We start from the raw sequence: 20,669 nt of genomic DNA, 5'->3' as shown, positions 1-20,669 counted from the left end.
ACGTCACTGAAGGGCAGAAATGTAACTTATAGCCAGGGACGAAATGAAAGAGGGCTTAATAACATTGTACAAGTTAAGATACGAGGCGAATTAAGATTAATTACTTGCACTGGTTTGGAAGGTTATCTTCTGTTATGCATCGGTCGCTCTTTGGATGTTTTCAACCTTATTTCGTCTCTGTTTCATTATGATCTTCAAAATAAAGCAGAGAAAAATATTCAGATCACAATGAACTTGTAACTTGGGGCTTTCTTAAAAGAATGCTGCAACTGTACTCAGCTTCTGATGGGATAGACGGTTGGAGGGATAAAGTATTTACCCTTTTGTTGCGTCAGAAATAGAGGGTTATTCAAGGGACCATGTCACGTGGATTTCACAGCTTTCTGGTCAAAACTGTTCTGAAATAAGTAGAAGGCAACTAAACCCATAAAAAACATTATCTTTGAACATCTAAAGGAAGATTAGACCTTAATTTGCGGAAAGAAATCAAGCTACGGCTAAAAATATCGATTTTTTTGAAGACGCGTGGAAACAATTTGAAAAAGGTTTGCCTCAAAATTACAATCCGTTTCCATCCGAGGCATCCGCAGCCAAAGATGCTAGTTAACAGATTCAGTGCTCTAATATAGCAATTTTTAATAAAAATGGACCATTTTTTAGGTTTCATGAGACACAAATACGTAAAACCAAAATCCATCATAAAATGTTCATACACGTCCCGCGCTTCGTGCCGGCTCTATGTATTTTCTTCGAGCTCTGATTTGTTCACTGGATTGTCTGTGTTCTTTGTGATTGGCCAGAGCGATTACTCTGTTTTCAGCTTTACAACACTCAATTGAGACCGCTTTAACTGTTAGTGTTGTAACTGAGTGGAACTAAGGTACTAGACCAAACTATTTGCTTTGGCGGCAAAAGAGTACAGCGACCAATCAGAACCCGAGAGCGAAAACAATCGCCCAGTGTAAAGCCTGGAAAGCGCGGGAAAACAGGATTCTTTAGTTGTAACTTGTGTGTAACATTTATCAACTGTGACTTACATCGAAGTCTTCATCATTTTTTACGGACTCTTGTAACTTTCTTGGCTGTACGTTCTGTTAAATATAAAAGGATCGATTTTTATTTTTCGCGGAGTTGTTTTGACATCGCGCGAGTCTCCTATTTACCTCACCCACCATCTCTTGTCTTAACTCCTGTCCCTAGTAAGTACAGTCGAAGCTCTCGTAAGCGGACACCCTCGGGACGCGAAAAAAGTGTCCGTAACTGGAGCTGGCCGCTTACGAGAATGGTTCTCGTAAGCGGCCACTAGAGGTGTAGGGGATAGATGGCCGCTTACAGGAGCTTGCCCAGCAAACGATAACCGGACGGACGTGGATGACGACAAAACAAAGACTGGAATATGGTACTGTAATTACTGTAAAATCATTGTGACGAACGGCAATGTGAAGTTGATTAATAAAAAACAAGATACAGAGGTTGTTAATAGGATTTTCGTTGGGGTGTACGCTTACGGGAGCTTAAAAACAAAGAAAAAGTCTAAGTCGTGATCTGTGAAATTGTCCGCGGCCGCATATGGGAATGTCCGCTTACGAGAATGTAAATATACAGAGTTTGTATGGAAGTTAAAACGGAGTTTCAAACAAGGCGGCCGTAAGTAGAGCTGTCCGCTTACGAGAGTGTCCGTTAAGAGAGCTTCGACTGTATTACGTTTCAGCTGCTTGTCTCCGTATTTAAAATATAAATCGGTAACATTAGCCTTAAGACACATCGAGACAACTTAGTCTCCCTCGCAGCTGTTTTTAGTGTCGTCACGCAACGCTCCTCCTCACAAACGGGGCGTTTGTGGGGAGGAGCGTTGCGTGACTTGCGTGACGACACTAAAAACGGCTGCGAGGGAGACTAAGACAACTGAGCTACATGAAACAATGTCTTTGATGTCTTAGCAGCCTTTAAAAACAAACAGCTTTCTAACTTGTGTACCTTCTAGGAAAAGATCCCTTTCGTGCTATTGAAGCCGGGATAAACCCCCGGGGGGGGCACTCCCCTATACGGCCTATACGGGGACGTGCCGCTAGATAGGATATGGTTTTTTACTCCTCCCGTCCTGAACAGGGTATATAATTTCAAGCTCCTCTGTCCTAAACAGGGCCTGAACCTGTCCTAGACAGGGTATGGCTGCAAGACTGTCCTCAAGTATTCTACCAGGATACATTTTGCATCAGATGACTGACAGACGCATCCTCAATAAACTCTTCACATTGAATGTATCGTGTTAGTGTAGTCAGAATTGTTTTCGCTTTCGCTTCAATGAAAAATATTATTTTATTTGCTGGCATCAGTGTTCGCAGTTCAATGCGTCGAACATCGCGTACGGGACGCAATCACAATAAAGCGTAAGTTATTGTTGATGTTGTCGTTTGTCCTAAATAGGGTCTTAAAATAGGGCGTGTTGTCTTACACAGGGTAGGTATTTTAAGTTTTCACTGTCCTAAACAGGGTCAGGGTTTCAAACCTCCAGCGGCACCCTTATACCTAAACAAAGGTCAAGTACCCCCACCCCCCCCCCCACCCCCTTCCCCGGGGGATAAACTCTGGCTGCGTGACTGACTCAGTTGGCCCATGTGACTGACTCAGTTGGCACATGTGACTGACTCAGTTGGCACATGTGACTGACTCAGTTGGCACATGTGACTGACTCAGTTGGCACATGTGACTGACTCAGTTGGCCCATGTGACTGACTCAGTTGGCACATGTGACTGACTCAGTTGGCACATGTGACTGACTCAGTTGGCACATGTGACTGACTCAGTTGGCACATGTGACTGACTCAGTTGGCACATGTGACTGACTCAGTTGGCACATGTGACTGACTCAGTTGGCACATGTGACTGACTCAGTTGGCCCATGTGACTGACTCAGTTGGCCCATGTGACTGACTCAGTTGGCCTATGCAGATTATTTATTATTACTATTATTATGTGTTGGCTTATTTATCTCCTATTGACAACTGAATAGACACGCTGTGCGTTCTTTGATTGATTCTTTGACTGTTCTTAGACATTTACCCTTTATAGTACACTGAATTAACTATTAGACGACTCGGCTTAGCCTCGCTGATTATTAGCTCATAAAAAACCAGGGCTCGCACAACAACTCACTTTTGCAGTTTTGCGAACTGGTGGCAATGTGGACACTTCCTTTTCATTCGTAATGCTGTCCACCATTTCATAATCTTTTTTAGTCCGTTTTGTTCGCTTCTTGTTGGCTGGAAGTTGGAATTAAACAATAACACGTCAGGGATAGAAAAAATATGGAAGAATTATGTTCGACTCACTCCGCTCCCGTTTATTTTGCGTTAAAGTCCGCTTTCATTTTGTACTTTTCTAAGGTAAATTTATCCCTTTAAAAATGTTTTCCTCGGGGCACATGTTCCCTCCCCCACTCCCCAAGGAAGTTGGATTAAAAAGACTAAACATAGGCATGCAATGCGCGCAGAGACGTTTTGTGGCCACAAGACTTCGCCTGTTACAATATTTTCCCTCTCTACCCTTGTTAAATGATGACAACACCGGCTCTAATATAAAAGGCGGCAAAGTGGTTGCTTTAACACATTAAGCCCTTATCGTAGAAATTTCAAGTTTTGTAATGTTTCAGCTAAATTTAACGAGGCTTGCCTGTCCCTCTCCGACAAAAATCAAAATTGCAACTCAACATCCAACCTTAGCCAGCAACATCGGACTTTGCCGGGCAACATTGATGATTCCTCGAATTCAACCGACTTCGATCTATTCGGTGCAAAGTCGGAAAACACGAATCAACGTTCAACTTGAAAGATGAAATATTAATTTTACGTCGCTTACACCGAGTTCGTAAATTTTCGAATTTACACTTAACGAGGCCACACAGAACGGCGCGACCAAACCAGTTTTCGGTCCTTGTATAATATTCCACCCACTTCCACATAACAATCAAACCGATATATAACAACATTTTTGACGACAAGCTAAAGCAAAAATCAAGTACCTTTGCCTGGCAGATTAGTAGCGTGTTTAACGTTCAGAATAGGAGAGGGTTTGGTTCTCGGATTCGTCAATACATCAGCTGTACTACTTTTTTCTTGCCTTCGTTTGATGGCGTCCTTTATCTGATGAGACAAAAAGAATACGCGTTTAAGATCCTATTTTGTTATCTGAGACAAAAAGAGTCTTTTTTTGGGGGGGGGGAGGGTGGGGGCAACCTGGGAGTAAAGAGAGCGAGAGCACTACGGGGGGAGGAGTGGGATTCCCAAGGTGACAAAGAGGTGGTAGCCACTAAGGACGGGGCAAGGAACCGAGATTGAAAGTTACGGGAAATTCCCCTCCCTCCCGAATAATTTTTTATCCATTTGTTTGATTCTCAAGCGTCAAATCAAACAAGCAAAGATCAAAACAAAAGATCTATTTCTTCTCCAATCGCTGCACGTATTTAACCTATAATTCCCAAAATATCTGCTGAACCAAATGCAGTCTAACAGAGGCATCTGTGTCAGTATTTGTAATTCTAAAAGGTGTGAATAACGAATATTATTGACAACAGGCGAAACTGAAGGAAAGTGTCTCTTTTTCGTTCTTGGTATACCGCCTGATAGACGTGTACCACGTGACCTATTTTAACTAATGAGTACGTAAAAATGGGAAGGTGGAACTGACTAGCATGACTCGTTTCAGTTGTGCTGTAGAACAGTTTTCAATTGAGTGTCCTAAAACCAAAACGAAAGTTATCACTCTAGCCAATCACAAAAGAACACAGACAATCCAGTGAACCAATCAAAAGTCAAAGCAAAATCATGTAGCCGGCACGAAGCGCGGGAAACATGCGCAAGCCAGTCACGATTGGTTTTACTTCTGATTGGCTGAGAAAGTGGCGCGCGAGTTTTAAACCAATCACTGAGTGTAGTAATGTAACAACGATGCAAACGCAAATTACTTTCGACGCTCAAGCGAGTGAAAACCGCTCTATTCATAACATTTTATTTCCCCTAACCTGCTTATTCAGCAAGCAATGAAAGATGAATATCATTAGTCCCTGTAGTGAATTAGCAATGGCGAATATGTATTTGAAGGCGATCATAGACGAGCTGAAGCTCAGAAGTCCAAACAACCACGTGATTCCAAGCAAGGGAAGAATGACCGCGGAGGCCTTGACTCCAGCTTTAACTTTCTCGATTTGCGTCTTATTCTGGACATATCTTGTTCCCATCATTTGACGAATCACCAGGATAAACACCACGATATTTACCTAAGCGAAAGAACCTTTTGTTAGCTTCAACGTTAATGTGAATGAATACACCTTATTCGATGTTTTAACATACAACATGCGCGGATAATTTGCGAGTTGCGTAGCATTTTTCCGAACCCTACGGAAAAAAAACGAGCAATGAGAAAAATGTCCGCTCGTAATATATGTTACACCATCGAATAAGTGATGAATTATTCCACATTTTTTTACTTAGTTTGGTTCCATATTCCGTAAGTTTTTCCTTTCGAATTCGTATTTTTGCCCTGTTCTACAGTGGCATATTTTGTGCGTTCATTTGCCCTAATATTAGAGAGTTTAAGCATGACGTCATATGGCAAACGGCAAACGCGAGCTTACCTTTCTATAAAATTCTAAAATTAATCCATCATAAAAATAGGGGAAAAATCCCACTTACGACAAACAAAAATACTATTTCCGCGTACGACACCAAACGGCAGACGGTAGAAGTTGAATTTTTGCCGCTTTGCGGGAAAAATAAACGTCATGCTTAACCTCACTATGGTAAAATGGCGTAATAGTGGAATAATAAGTAAAGACATTTTATTTAGTTTAACATCAGTGCTTCCTACAACTCAGTGACCTAAAATCAATTCTTCATCTAAGATCGTTAGAATGCAAAGCACTGCTACCACTTACCAAGATAATGACTATTGCTGGTGCAATGAATCCCCAGATAAGTCCACTAGAGACATCAAGCCAGCAAGCTTTTGAAGAACCGAAGCCATCCGCTTGAGAGAGCACCTAAAGAAATGCTGACAACGATGATTGGGAAACCTAAAAAATAAACAAAATATTAGTTTTTAAATCTGACATGGTAAATTTAGTAAGCTGCCATTTCAAGCGATAGTCCTTTTTCGGAGTTATAAATAAAAAAATAAAAATAAATAAATATATGTTTATAGTGGTCTCAACGAGATAGCTAGTTTACAGGCATGCCACTGAAACAGAGGAAACAAATAATTTTCAATGAACATAACAAGGTTAAAAATCCCAACTGGCAGGAGGCAGACCAGTTGGGTATTTACAAAGCGTGGTCGAGGATTTAAACTCGGGACAACCGAGAAACAAATCCAGCTAGTGGCAAGGGCAGGTCTTGAACCGGCGACCTCCGGATTACAATACCAGCGCCCTAAACCACTCGGCCACGCTTGCCTCCTTAAACGGAGGATTGTGGGTTGAAAGATAAATTTCTAGAAAAATAGTGGAAGTTACGACGATTATAGCAGGATTTGACAGAGAAGAAAGCAAAGTGGAATGTCCATGTGCCGGGGACTATCGTAAGTAGGCACCGATGAATTTGGAAAAATAAAAACGCATAAAATAAAACAGTTTAATTATTCAAAAGGCATTCCAGTTCAAAAAATACTAAATTGCGGCCAGGATACACAATAAAAATCTAGTAAAAAGTTCGACAGTAGGTTTGAAAAATGCATATAATCATTTTATAATCACCTCTGAAATTATACTTAAAACAATAAGAGGACGTTTCGATGGAAGAACGTCGATTTTCATCGGTTTGTGATTGAGCTAAGTAATTTTAAGATAACTCCAGTTTTTGTTTAAAAAAAAATTAATTGAATCTAAATAAAAAACAGTGAAAAGTAAGTTTACCCCATCCAAATATGTAGAAGTACTTGACTTTGTCCGCAGCTTCACCACCGAACACTTTCACGATTAAGAAGTAGTGTAACACGCCCTCGCACAGCATCCAACAAAACAGCGCCAACAAGAAGTAGTGAAGTAAAGCCGCTAGTATAGTACAGCCCACCTGGCAATCACGTGAAAAGAAAGTATTAAGCAAACTTCGTACCGACCTTCGGACTGTACTCGCGAACACGGTCATGATTCTACTTTCTTAAACTCATTTATAATTCATCAATTTAAAACAAGGAAAGTCACAACCGTAAAGGAGGATTGGATACTTGGTCTTAATTATTAGAGTTTTTGGGGGGAAAAAAAAAAAAAAAAAAAATTTGGGCCAAAAAAAAAAGAAAAGGAAAAAAAAAAAAAAAAAAAAAAAGGGGGGGAGGGGGGGGGGAAAAAGGGGGGGGGGGGGGCGAGTTTTTTTTTTTTTTTTTTTTTGTTGGAGAAAAGGGGGGGAGATTTTAAAGACAAAAACAGAGGGTAGAAATAAAAAAAAAAAAAAAAAGCAATTTACTTTCGACACTCAAGTGAAAAGCGCTCTATAAATTTTTACGATTTTATTTCTCCGTTTACTCCGTAGTTTTTGTTTCGATTGGGAAGATATATCAAACACTCGAGACAGGGTTTTCGAGTTTCGTCAAAAATTCTCCGCTACGCGTCATTTTTTCAACTCCCTTCTCGGTGTTTGGATATCCCGGCGAAACACTGTCTCTCGTGTTTGATGTATTACACTACGGGCCTCCTGCTCGGTTAATAAAAACTAAGTATAAATAATGGTAGATTGAGAATAAGCTAAAGGCTATTTATTTCCCGAAATAGATAATTTTATGCAGCTTATGACGTATGTATCTCCCAGCTTCCCTCGTCCGAGCATAGGGGATATTCTTCATGTCCTTACATAGAATCAGGGCAACTGCTGACTCGTCCCCGTCGTCTCTTTGCGATTGCAGACGCGAGGATGATGGGATTCCCTCCGTGTTGAGCGTCGACTCAAGACGGACTCAAAGACGACTAGGGACGAGTTAGAGGCAACTGTATTCAATCCTCTTTTCGCTCGAAGTATCCAACGAGCAAGAAACATTTTCCCCTCCCTCCACTCCCTGTTTTCGGTTACAATTATCAGTGGTATGGCGGTTTTCCCCTCACCTTTGCTGGGTTGATATTTTTTTATGTTTTTGTAATGTAATCTTTTAGTCATTGTTATGTTAACAAACGGCCACACCTGTGGCCAAAAGATCCCAAAATGGTTATTTTTGATTTGTCCCAGCAAACAGAGCTTTATAGCCAAAGCAACACACACTGGTGCTTCGAATAAGTAGTAGTTAATTATAATGGAACAAAGATGCATAAAGGTAACTTATTTGAACTATAGCATGTGGATATCTGACCTTGTTATCTCTCGCTGATCCTTCAAATATAACAAGAATACAGAAAACAGCCACGGCAGCACACAGGTTCAGCAGAACTTTTGATCTTGGGCTTTTTACCGCTCTCCAGAAAAACAGAGTAACAGCTATAGTAATGAGAACGGCGAGGAGAGATATGGAACAGCCGACTATTGAAATGATTTCCAGAGCTTTTGTGTGAGCTTCACCAATCTGGTTATAAAGAAAAATAAATAGTTCCTCTTGTGGCATCGCCCAGACGAAATATTTAAGTCTACCCATACCCAGGTATCATCGCACAAGACATATATACTGATACTCCCGAGTTAAGAAAAGAAAGGTATAAGAGGAAACATAAAACTTTGCTAAATGTGCTCCAATCACTGTGTTTTATTTCAATAATCATTGCTCGTAACAATCCCGCGAACTCAGGGTTCTATCATATCCAGCAGCTCTTACACCCAAAGGGAGTAGGTTCCACATGAATGGCTCGTTACTTTTCGAGAGAGTAATGCCCCTATCTCCAAAAACAGAGGCAACTAAGGACCAGTAGAATTACGAGCTTACAAGAGTTAGTAGTTGTACTACAAGAGTTAGTAGTTGTATGTGTGTCCGTGTGTACGTGTGTGTGTCCCGCCAAAATTTCACTACTCAATTTGTAAACTGGCAACCCGGCATTTTTACCTAGTGGTTATTTCGGTTGCCAGAACTCCTATCTATAGTAATATATTTCTATAAAACTTTTGTAAATTAATTTATCGATAAGGAAATAAAGAGGATGTTGTTGTTATTCAGGTACTACACTCAGGGACAGGGACATGTCTTCCATTATTTGGATTTCATCTTTTTCCCGTTTACATTCTCCTTCATTTTTATTTCCTTCTGAAAGAAAGTGCTTCGTGTAGCCTGCGGGCAGGCTTACTGTTATGAGATCACACGCCCAGGTGGCGAAGCTGTGAGAACGAGAAAGTTGTCGACGAGCCAGAATTTTCTCGCGGCTCCGTCACCCACGTTAGTCTCCCTCGTAGCCGTAGCCGTTGCGTGACGACACTAGAAACGGCTGCGAGGGAGACTACCACGCACGTGTAAGCCTGCTTGCATGCTGTGGTTCGCGTGTAAATGTGCTCCAAATTCACTTACAGGTGCGTCGTATGGATCCATTAATGAGGCAAAGATGGTCAGGTGATCACATTCACATGTTGTTTTGTTGACGTCAGATTCGCTGGGTATTAACCTACATCCGCTGGTCTGCCATATCGCGGCTTCTCCGGGCCGCCAGAAAACGCACTTTGCTTGTGGTGTAACTCGGCTAGTAACTCCAGCTGGATCATTCACCTTTAAAAAGAACATTTCTTGTTACCATTGCAGTACAATATCCTCTTGATGATTGCTTTCTTTATTCTCATCACTGATCTGCCTGGCAATGTTTGATATCGTAAGGAGAAGAAATATATTGATCACTCTTGAGGCTTCATGATACAAGCGCATTCGAAAATTCCGACATACGCGCGCACGAAGAATGTAAGTCTAATACAGTCGAATCTCTCCTTAGTGACTAAGAGTTACGGTCTTACGGACACCTCCCTTATAAGGACTCTTTCCGATTACAGACGGTTCACTTGGTTCACAGAAGACAAAAAAAAATCATGTTAGCTCTACTTCTGTAATAGGTATACGTACGGACACTCTTCCGTCCTTGTAGTGTCCATATTCAGTAAAAAGATTCAACTGTAAAATTAACTTAATCTTGACTATACTTTGAAATGTTATATTCTTGCAAAGCAAGAATATTAAGATCGCAAAAGAAAACCAAGATTTCCCACTGATGTATGGTTATAATCAGTGTAAAGATTAAATCAGAAAACGCCGTCCTGAGGTCAATGGTTCGAATCCCGTTCAATTTTTTTAGGCTTTTCTTTTCCCAACCAGTTTGAGGTGCGTACATAGCTGCGATGGTCTTTCGTGCATTAATTCCTTTACGAGAAGTTCAAATACCGTATTTACTCGAATAAGCGCCGTGGCGCTTATTAAATTTTTCACACCTCGAGTGCGGCGCTTATTCGAGGGCGGCGCTTATTTGAAGGCGGCGCTTATTTAAAATTTGGACGCCACAAAGAATCTAATATTTGACATTAATTGAAAATAGCGTCTTTTGATTGTCAGTATTCGTCGCTTGCTGAAGAAAGAAGTGGCGCTATTGGCCTCCACAGTAAAACAATCACTTTGAACTGCAAAACATCGCTTTTAATGGAAAGAAAGGTCAAAATTTGCTTTAGAGTTGCTTTGTAGTGCTGTTTTTAGTTAAACAGAATTCCTCGAATAAGCGCCGTATCGGGACTGCGGCACTTATTAAATTTTTTTCTACCAAATGCGGCGCTTATTCGAGGGCGGCGCTTATTCGGGGGCGGCGCTTATTTGAGTAAATACGGTACATGAACTTTCAGCAAACAAAATTGATCTTCAATACCCTTCTGTTCTGAAGAACGATCTTGACTGGTTTCTTCAAAACGGCTGGAGGCCTGGGATCGATAGTGGACGAGACGATAGTGGTATTGGCTGATAGCGCATGCTCATCGTCATCGTCATTGCTTTCTTGTCTGAGCGGTAAAACATCGTTGAACGTGAGATACACCAAGGTTACGACACGGGAATCTGGAGATGATCTGAAAGCTTCAGAAGGCAGCTGGATGGAACTTTGATTGTACGTGACAGTCAAGCCTTTATCTCTCAACTGAAGAGAAATTAAAGAAAAAAAATTACTGTATTTGTAGTTATTCAGAGCCAAATGTCGAATAAGGTGTAGGGGCAATGGATGATAGGCCGTTAACTTTAAGGTGAGGTGTTTAAACGATATGCCAGACAAGATTTGTTGTCATTACCGTTGACGTTTCCACGGTGCCGTTACCGAGTTTACGTTTACGGTTTCAAGGGACACCATAATCCACCGTAGGCAAAAAGATGGCGACCGGTACATTTACCCATAATTCTAAGGGCAAAACAAACTAAAAACGCTTATAAAAACACACAAATCAGTTCTAAAAGTTCCAAAGCTGGCATACGCAGTCATACGCAATGCTGTTAGTTCAGCGACAAATTTCAGAAAAATAATGGCTTTCTGTGTTCCTATTGGCTGTGCTAGGTTTGCAAGGTATTGTGGTAAAATGTACAGCCGCCATCTTTTTTCTTACTGTGAATTGCAATGCCGTTACCGAGTTCAACATTGCCACTTTAATATCAGCTTGTTCAATTCTCCCATTTCCATTACTGCGTATCAATCAACGAGTTACTCTTTCCGTCATTGCGTTACCATAGACTCTCACCGCTTTACTGTTGGCGCGTTAAAGTTACAAATTACCGCAGCTGCGAGCAGGCTCAACTAGGGCTTTCCACAAGTTGCTCGAGATTTCCCAAAAATTGCCCGTAATTTCTCAAAAAGTTGCTCAAAAGTTGCTCCAAAAATCAAAAAAAGTTGCTTCTGATAATAAAAGTTGCTCGAAGTTGCTCCAAAAATTCCAAAACGCTGCTTTATCAAGATATTCTCAAAATGCTAATTTCCCTTTGAGGGTAAGATTTCTAGCAGTATACAATTCAAAAAAGTATCTAAAAAAGGGGAAAGTAAAAGATTCTACTAGAAAAATCGTGAAGATCGGAGCTTTGCTGACGGTGTAGTTTTTGCAGAAGAGCAGAAAGTTGAAACGTCTTCAGATGTCCTCGAGTCTTCGGCAAACTTCGTAAATCTTCGGAAACGTTCGTATTGCCTTTGAACAACACTCGCATAACCTTCGGAGATCCGGTCTGGATTGCCAAAATGCAACAAGTTGCTCGAGAGGAAAAGTTGCTCGAAGGGGAAAAAGTTGCTCGAATCCTGAAAAGTTGCCAAAGTTGCCGGCTTGTGGAAAGCCCTAGGCTCAACTTCAGTCACACGCGCGAGATACGAAGAGCGATTCCGCGAGCGAAGTGATACGGCGGGGAGGTGACCAGTGGATGGGCTTATATTTCTCAAACGTGAGCCTGCTCGCAGGCGAATTACCGCACCGAGCCCGCATAACTGCTACTGCCTTAGCGCGTTATTAGTAATAGTAATTGGACTGAGTGGGGTACAATTCAGGGAGTAATCGGGCGAGTAATGCCAAAATCGGCCGAGCGCGCAGCGATTTGAAATTACGAGCACGATTACTCTCTAATATATAGTGTTAAAAACTATAATGTCAGCGCAGCTATTTTTCCTTAAATTCCGAGAACTGTCCAATTTGGGATTAAATTTGGATAGTTTCAATTAGGACTTTCAGGTAAAATGCTAAGAAAAATTGGACAGTTTTGTCTCAGCCAATCAAATCGAAGAAAAAACAACATGTGACGGATATTAGCCAATTAGCACAAAGCATAGCGTCAGCCCTGTAAACTTGTCGCATTGTTAGTCAACAATGGCGGAATTTTCTAAGGCAAGTTTGCTACGTTTTTCCATTCTTTTCGAGCTTTTCAGCAATAGTAACAACAAAGAGAAATTTTCTACGTTGTCAGAAGAGGAGCTAGCTACACTATGAAGTAAAAACCAAGAGCAAAACACCTGCAATATTACAAAACTTGGGTGAACGTATGTGCAGCGAAGCGAAGCAAGAAATCTGTCAGATTTTCATCGCCATGAGCTAGATGCAATTCTCTGTCGTTTTTTGCTGAAATTCGAAAAGAAAAGACGGCGATGAAGTACGAACGAGATAGTGGAAAGGAGTATGTCTCTTCGGACATTTTGTGTACGACTTTCATTGATTGATGCAGTGTTTTCACTCACTTTGTAGCAAGCTTCGCAAACTCAGGTGAATAAAATTGCACTGTTTTGTTTTAAGTTTTATTTGTGAAGACAATGTTTTGAGTGAGTTGCATGTGCTGTTGCCTGCATGCCTACTATTGTTGAATTCTTTTCCCGTTCCGGACATAAGTTTATTGTTTACGCTGGATTGACTGACTACAAGCTATATAATTTATATGTAACCGGACTACATGCTTGTCCAATTTGGAAATAATTAGATTCAAAAATTCCTCTGACAGCCAAATTGGACTCGGCCTACGGCCTCGTCCAATTTTGGCTGCCCTCGGAATTTTTTTCATCAAATTATTTCCAAATTGGACGGCATGTAGTCCAATTACGTATACGAATTGTACGACACGAGGTCCAATTACTAATTAATCGTACCAATAACAAAATTCGAGGTTAGGAAGTATTTGTGAATCTTTTTTAGCGTGAAAAAGTCAATGGTAAATTCAACTGGTTGTACAAACAGTGGGAAAACAGCAAGAAAGAACCCATTTATACGCGTGTGATTGACGTGCGAATGGCGTAGGTGTCCAATTACAGGTATCCAATTTTTAAAAAGTTGTTCAAATTGGATACCTGTAATTGGACACCCACGTGATCGCGCGCCAATTACGCGACAAATAGGCGCGCGCAGAACCAATCAAAATCGAGAATTTTGTTATAGATACGATTAGTTATGTTTAGTTATCAGTTATGATTTTCCAGGCAGCTATTCATTAGCCTCGTGGTCAGTTTAAGCTGTTCATACCAGACTGTTGTTATTTGCTCGATCGATTCTCATCGCCAGGTTCTTTGTTTGAACAACTCTTGACTCTGTCGATCCAGTGAATGTGGCGGCGGCTCCCAGACCATAATCATCCATTGCTTTGACCAAGCTTTGACCTTGACTCTGATTCAACTGCAGATGAAACAAACAACTCATCAACGTGAAATGAAATGAGTGAAATGGAAAATAGCCTGTAAAAATGCGGGGTTGACAATATTCTCTCACAAGTTCTATCGAGTCATAGTAACAATCTGATTGGATATAGAGGCTCCTACTCATACGATGGATGGAAGACCTTCTGAGCGCGTGCATTAAGGCCAAAAATTATTAAACAAAAAATTCCATAAATCAGTTTTTATCGATCACTCTTTGTTTGTCTGAACTTCGGCAGTTGACTACAGTTATAAAAAGCTCAAGCTTGCAGGGTAGAGGGGATGATAATTGTCAATTATGTCAATTATGAAAACACAGCAAGCAGAAATTAGCTGGGCTGATACTTACTTTCTCGAGTTGTTGCCAAGTTATACGATTTGTTGATTCCAACAAATTACTGGCCACTTGCGCGAAATTCTTCGTATCTTCCTCTGTACTCACGTTGCCTTGTTTAGCATTAAAGTCGGCCAATGTAACTAGTATCTTCACAGCTATAACCAAGTCCCCTCCGAAAATCTCTGGTGGCCTTTTGGTATCGTTTTCCGGCACTGGCTGAGTGACGTTCACAAGCTCTGGTAGAACTTGTTGGGCGGTAGTGTTTGACTGAAAACCTTCCGTAATTGCTTCGATCTAAAACAGATACGTACGCAGAGAATGGGAACTACTATTAGTTACAGAGAAATGAAATACTAAGCGAGATCCTTTGACGCAGAAGAAATAGTCGAAATGGTACTACCAATTACAGCGCTTCTATAAAACCGTGAACACTTAAAATGTCTGGAATGTTCATTGTGTTGTAACCAATTACATGCGAGATCTTCAGACCACAGAAACCACAGACAGCGAATGGGTTTCCATCTGTCACGGAAAAACTAACTCTGTGTCGCTCTTTTCCGTGTTGAATCCGTTGCATTAGGTAATCTTCAACTCATCAATATTTTGCTAGCAATATTACACACAAAGTTGCAACGGGTGGTCACGTGTTAAACCGTGTTTCCGCGCAAAGCGGGCAAACGCACTGAGCGTGCGCAGTTCCCGCTAAAACTGCCGCTAAAAAACGTCTTAAATTCCTGAAATCCTCCTTTGCCGAGCCAAAAGTTGAGATAATCAATGAAAAGTTAAGCTATGTGTGGTTAACCGTAATTTGGTTTACCTCCGCTCTTTTTTATAACTATTTCTTACAAACGCCTTGCATATTTTCTCTTTAAACTCTTACGAAGTTCGAGGCGGCAAAGAACTGAAGCGGTGTTGGGTTTTTGCGTGACCGCTGTGAAGTGTTTGCGTGCTTGATGCTTTTTACTTACCTCGTCACCTAACCTGAGAAATTCAGCTGAGCTACAACCTACAAAGTTGGCGTATTTCCACGTTACATCCCCAGAACAAATACGTGAAGCAGTTCCTACAGAAAATTCAGAACGTACTACCATGTTAAGGTATAAAGTCCATTCCAATAAAACTTCTATTAAAGAGGATAAGTGAGGCTTTAATTTGTGGGGCAATTTTGCTTATTCACGCTATTTCAAGGCAATTATGACACGCTAAGTAACACGATTTTAGCTATTCTGTCACGCCACGTCACGCTATTTTAAACGAGTCTATCACGCTTAGTCAGGCTATTTTAGGCGGTTCTGTCACGCTCGATCACTCTATATAGGTTGATTTTATCAGTTACGAAATGATCAAAAAGTAGCACAAAACCCAACGAACAACGGTTTAAAACTATAACAACAAAATCAATCAGAGAAACTGAAAAGTAATACGGTTAATCGAAACTGGGGAAGAGTCAGTGAAACAGATTCTATTACTTATGTCGGCCCAGGCTCAAGGATAGATCGCAGAATGTATTAATGCACAGGAATCCCATTTTCGTTTTACCAAAGATTAGACCTATTCTTATTTTCTAGGCTGAATCAAATGAAGACGAAATTCCACGACAGTCAAAGGATGGAAGGAATTGGTGAACTTCTTCGACTTACCGCTGGCTCCTTTCGGACACGGTTTTACATCCGTTCTTCCCGCAGCCGTAGCTGACCAGATAACGCCCTCTAGCAGCTCCTTCGGACACTTTGGTGCCTCTGGGCGAAAAAATAATCATCATCAGTCAATTACAAAATGCATGATTGTTTACAAAGACGGCTTATACTTTACTTTCATCGTGGTTGCTACGTCTTGTGTCCGTCCACACTTGATAGCTGCATGTTATTTCTTTTACTCTCACTCAGTTTGGCTTTTGTATGGAAGGTAAAATATGATATTTTATCATTGAATGACCTCACCTGGTTTGATAATGACCAACTCTGCCACCTCGCTCCTTGACAAGACATTTTGTTGAGTCGTCATCTCACAGACAAATTTCCTCACGTGACTCTCCCCTCCCTCAGGTATTTGCAGATTTGTTGCTGTGAAGTTCATTTCCTGATGGCGTACTTCATTGTCTTTATTCGTCGCTTCTATTAAAAATATGCTTGCTCCTTTCCTGAAGCCGCTGACCACACCACAGGTAAACGTTACTTTGTCACCTTAAACAAAATATAAATAAAATTTAACAATTATTTAACGTTTAACCCTTGTTTAATAACAAGGCGTTTTACCCTCCCGTGTGGGTGCAATAACTATAAAGCTTTTCGTGAAATTTTCTGTCTGCTACACGTTGCTGCAAGCATTTTATTGAAAATATAGCAAAACATGATTATAAAATTATTTTTTGAAGGTTTTGTTTGTATTTGGAAGGTAAACTCACACCTTTGTGTAGTATAAATCAGAGTTGTGTATTTTACACACAAATCGTTTTTGTGCTGTATAAACTAGAATATTTTGTGTTTGTTAGCAATACATCGTTAAAAAGGCTTAGTGAATAAGGGATAGCACCTTTTTACTGATTTATCTACATCAGCACAAGAAACAAGCAAGTGCTCAAGGACATGCGCAGGCGCAAGCACAATCAGAAGCACATGAACGAGCAGGAGCAGGAGCAGGAGCAGGAGCAGGAGCAGGAGCAGGAGCAGGAGCAGGAGCAGGAGCAGGAGCAGGAGCAGGAGCCGAGCACGGCACGGCACGAGCACGGCACGCGGGGGCACGACGCACGAGCACGGCACGAGCCGAGCACGAGCACGAGCACGAGCACGAGCACGAGCACGAGCACGAGCACGAGCACGAGCACAAAAAGCACAAAAGTAGTCAACACTCGATATGAGCGTCGGACACATACTTACCCACGCGCTTGGTGACGGTTCGAGGTTTAATTTCAAGTATAGGGTTTACTTCAATAAATATGTCTACTTTGTCCATCTGTTTTCCTTTGCTAAAATAATAATAAAAAATATATACAAAGCAAAATGACGAGGTGAGTGCTGGTAACTAAGAAATGACTTCGAAATCCTTTTTATTTTCTGATTATTTTATCTGGGTATTCCTAGCGTTGAAATCCAAACTTTCGTTGAATCAGCGCGTCTTGGAACTTCACAAAGTATGCCAAAGAAACTCTGTGTTTCTCCAGTTGTCGAAAATCGAGGTATAATCTTAAAGCTCTGTTCACATATGTTAGGCAATCTGCAGGAATACTGTAGAAATTCTCGGGAATCGTTCAAGATTTCCGAAAGCTTCCCGAACGCTCGACGGAAATCATTCACAGATTTTCGTAAAATATTCTTTAACTTAATAGCCCATTTCCGATATATTTAAATTCTAACTTGGCTCTGAGGCTTCGGTGAATAAAACAAAAGAAATCACGTCGAGGTTCAGGAATGAATAAAGCAATATAAATATCTGGGAAATGGGCTATTTACACTATTGCTTCATTTCATTGTCAGTGAATTAATGAAACGTCGACTGCAACTCAGCTGCAAGTCGGGAAACAAAATTCCTTTTGGCAAATCCGGGCAAAACCGAGGAATTTACGATTTCTTTACTCCCAATCATAAAATGGCCCGAAAATGGCACTGAAATTTTTTCCGTATAAACTTGTCGCCCTAAGGATACGCCATATTGTTTAGCAACATTGCTAACGAAAATTGCAAGCTAAGTTTAATTTCGTACCCAGTTCTCTACCTCTTCCCGAAGGGTGAAAGTATTTAGGTCAGCAGTCCATAAGTAGACTGCTTACAGTCCCCTATTTTTCCGTGAAGTGAAGTCGTAGAGTTCGAACGTTGAGTTCGACGGGCCGCCATCTTGGTTCCTGAATGCGAGTGAGAACTGCCCGTGGGTAGGGGTAGGGGTATTTTTCCGCACCCCCACCCCCACGCTATAAACACCCCGCATCCCTACATCCTACACCCCATTCTCGTCCCCATATCCCTTTCGTTTCTTTTAACCGGATTGGCACGAGAAAACGGAGGGCTCTGGGGACATAGGATTTTTGAATTAATTCGAATTTTTTTGATTGGCTGTTTGAAACAAAGAATTCCTAAACGGAAGTCGAAAACGTAACGACTCTCTCATACATTCTTTTGAAACTTCATGACTGCATACATAAAGACAAGAAGTCCTTGAATCTAGGACTGGAAATCCTGTGTCCCCAGAGCCCTTCGTTTCCTCGTGCCAAAGCTCAGCCGGCTAAGAGGAACGAAAGGGCTATGGGGACGAGAATGCGTACCGCCATCTTGGTTCCTGATCGCGAGTGAAAACTGGGGAGAGTACAAAAATCCCGTGGGTAGGAATGCGAGGTGTTTAAAGCGTAGGGGTGGGGGTGCGGAAAAATACCCTTACCCCTACCAACGGGCAGTTTTCACTCGCATTCAAGAACCAAGATGGCGGCCCGTCGACCTCGACGATCGATCTCTACGACTTCACGGAAAAATAAGGGACTGTGAACAGTCTAGTCTATAAGTTAAGTGGTGTACGCCTGTCTGAGTACAAAATTAGGTCTTAATGGGCACTTTTCCACCGAGAATGGTGATTTTTCATGCTGTAGAAATCATACTAATATTTTTGTTAATTTCTGTTAGCATACATTGCTTGACAGGTATAGTTTCCTTGGTCTTCCGCCATAACATCTCTAACAGTTAACCGGGAATGACGCAGTCCAGTTTCGACTTTTGTGCGGTGACTCAGACCAATCACTGTGCCCGCTTTAAACCACGTGATGATCAGGTCGTTCGGCCCACCATACACAGTACAGTTAATGACAAATTTGCCGCTCACGTTCACCAGCAAATGGGATGCACTCAAAGTTACACCCTGTTCATCTGAAGAGAAAATGAAAAGTTATATGGCTATGGGACGAAACAGCAAGGATCGAGCGCAGTGAGGTTCGTACAAAAAGCAGGGGGGGGGGGGGCGGATCTAGGGGGAGGGTACAGGCATGCGCACCCCTCCCTGAAATTACCTGCGGTTTAGTTTCCGCTTTTAACATTTGTTTACGTCACGCCATATCTAAGTGGTGCACCCCCTCCTACGAAAAATCCTGGATGTGCACCCTTAAGTTCTTTATAACATAATATGGCACATACGTGGGTATGCTAAAAGATATAAATAGTACCTGGCTTGCTACGTATTTCTGTTGCATTTCAAACTACAAAGAAGTTGCCCAAATTATCCATGGAGGACACCACTAGGTAAACAAAGCTCACATCGGGACTAGCTACTTCCAAGTTGTCAATCGCAACTGTTACGTGCGCATGCAGCCCCCGTTTATGTCAATCAATCAATTAATTAATTAATTAATTAATTTAAATAACTAGTTAATTTATTTATTTAGGCTGTCATGTTTCTACAATCTCAATAATAGTGAATTTGTATGTCTACAAATGATTTCTTCGCTTATTTAAGTATAAACCGTAGCTGTTTACTGAGTACGTTTGCTCCAAGAGAAGATAAGTCAAAGAAATTACAGATTGTCTTGTTTGGGCTATAGTCCGGCGGCTTAGTACGAAAATTTAGTTGAATTGTGCACTTTATGATACAAGCATGAAATTTGGCACACTGAGAGTGGTCACCAACAGAAGTTTTTTCAGATATAGTGCCAAGCCCGAAAAACGCCAGTTTCCATGGAAACCGTAATTTATTAAAATCAATGAAATTTTGTGAAATGTTTGTTTTTCCTGGTTTATAGACAAATACTATTATGCCAGGTAGTGATACCACGTCGCACGTATAAAAATATGGTATAAAAAAGATGGTAAAAACATAACAATTGTAAGCCTATAAATTTAATTTTAAAGTATTCATATCTGTATTTTTTGAAATAAAATCTACAATAAAAGGTGTATCAAAGCAAACGAGGAAGTACTTCGTGGGGGAGGGGCCTCTTGGCAGAAAATTTCATTGCTGTTTACTAGCTGAAAATAGGAAATTGGCGTTCTTGGCACTATATAGAGAATTGATTAGTATGTGAATGCTTGTAATCCTGCAAAGTTTGGTGCTTGTATCAAACATCGCACAAGTGAGGAGCTAAACCGCCGGACTTTACTGCTAAATAGGAAAAGAGAGAAGTGGGAGCCTTTCACAGCTTCTATTTTTGCGTCCTCTTCTCTGCAAAACAACATGGAAACGGCCATATATATCACAGGCCGCCCAGATGTTGTATTCGATTTAGGTGATTATAAGACAAATATGTATGAGAATACTTTGAAAATTGCTCTAAATAGTACTTGTATGAACGATTTGAATACAAAT

General features: G+C 41.1%; 1 pseudogene across 1 annotated transcript in view; it reads right to left on the bottom strand.

Moving 5' to 3' along the window:
* LOC144645097 (adhesion G protein-coupled receptor B2-like) overlaps positions 1 to 20,669 on the bottom strand; it is a 99,481-nt pseudogene that overhangs the window by 2,030 nt on the left and 76,782 nt on the right. Inside the window, exons 2-18 of the transcript XR_013569225.1 lie at positions 19,006 to 19,240; positions 17,270 to 17,358; positions 16,334 to 16,576; positions 16,034 to 16,132; positions 15,362 to 15,456; positions 14,406 to 14,687; positions 13,887 to 14,036; positions 10,793 to 11,056; positions 9,466 to 9,660; positions 8,329 to 8,538; positions 6,908 to 7,064; positions 5,933 to 6,070; positions 5,021 to 5,275; positions 4,022 to 4,142; positions 3,157 to 3,263; positions 1,038 to 1,091; positions 105 to 192 (exon numbers count right to left, since the gene is read on the bottom strand). The product of XR_013569225.1 is annotated as an adhesion G protein-coupled receptor B2-like (transcript). The remainder of the gene's footprint in view (positions 1 to 104; positions 193 to 1,037; positions 1,092 to 3,156; positions 3,264 to 4,021; positions 4,143 to 5,020; positions 5,276 to 5,932; positions 6,071 to 6,907; positions 7,065 to 8,328; positions 8,539 to 9,465; positions 9,661 to 10,792; positions 11,057 to 13,886; positions 14,037 to 14,405; positions 14,688 to 15,361; positions 15,457 to 16,033; positions 16,133 to 16,333; positions 16,577 to 17,269; positions 17,359 to 19,005; positions 19,241 to 20,669) is intronic.

Source organism: Oculina patagonica, chromosome 3, assembly GCF_052425735.1.
Source record: "Oculina patagonica isolate OP01 chromosome 3, crgOcupat, whole genome shotgun sequence".
Lineage (NCBI taxonomy): Eukaryota > Metazoa > Cnidaria > Anthozoa > Scleractinia > Oculinidae > Oculina > Oculina patagonica.
The sequence above is the reverse complement of the archived record's forward strand: the minus strand, read 5'-3'. Positions and strand labels throughout refer to the sequence as shown.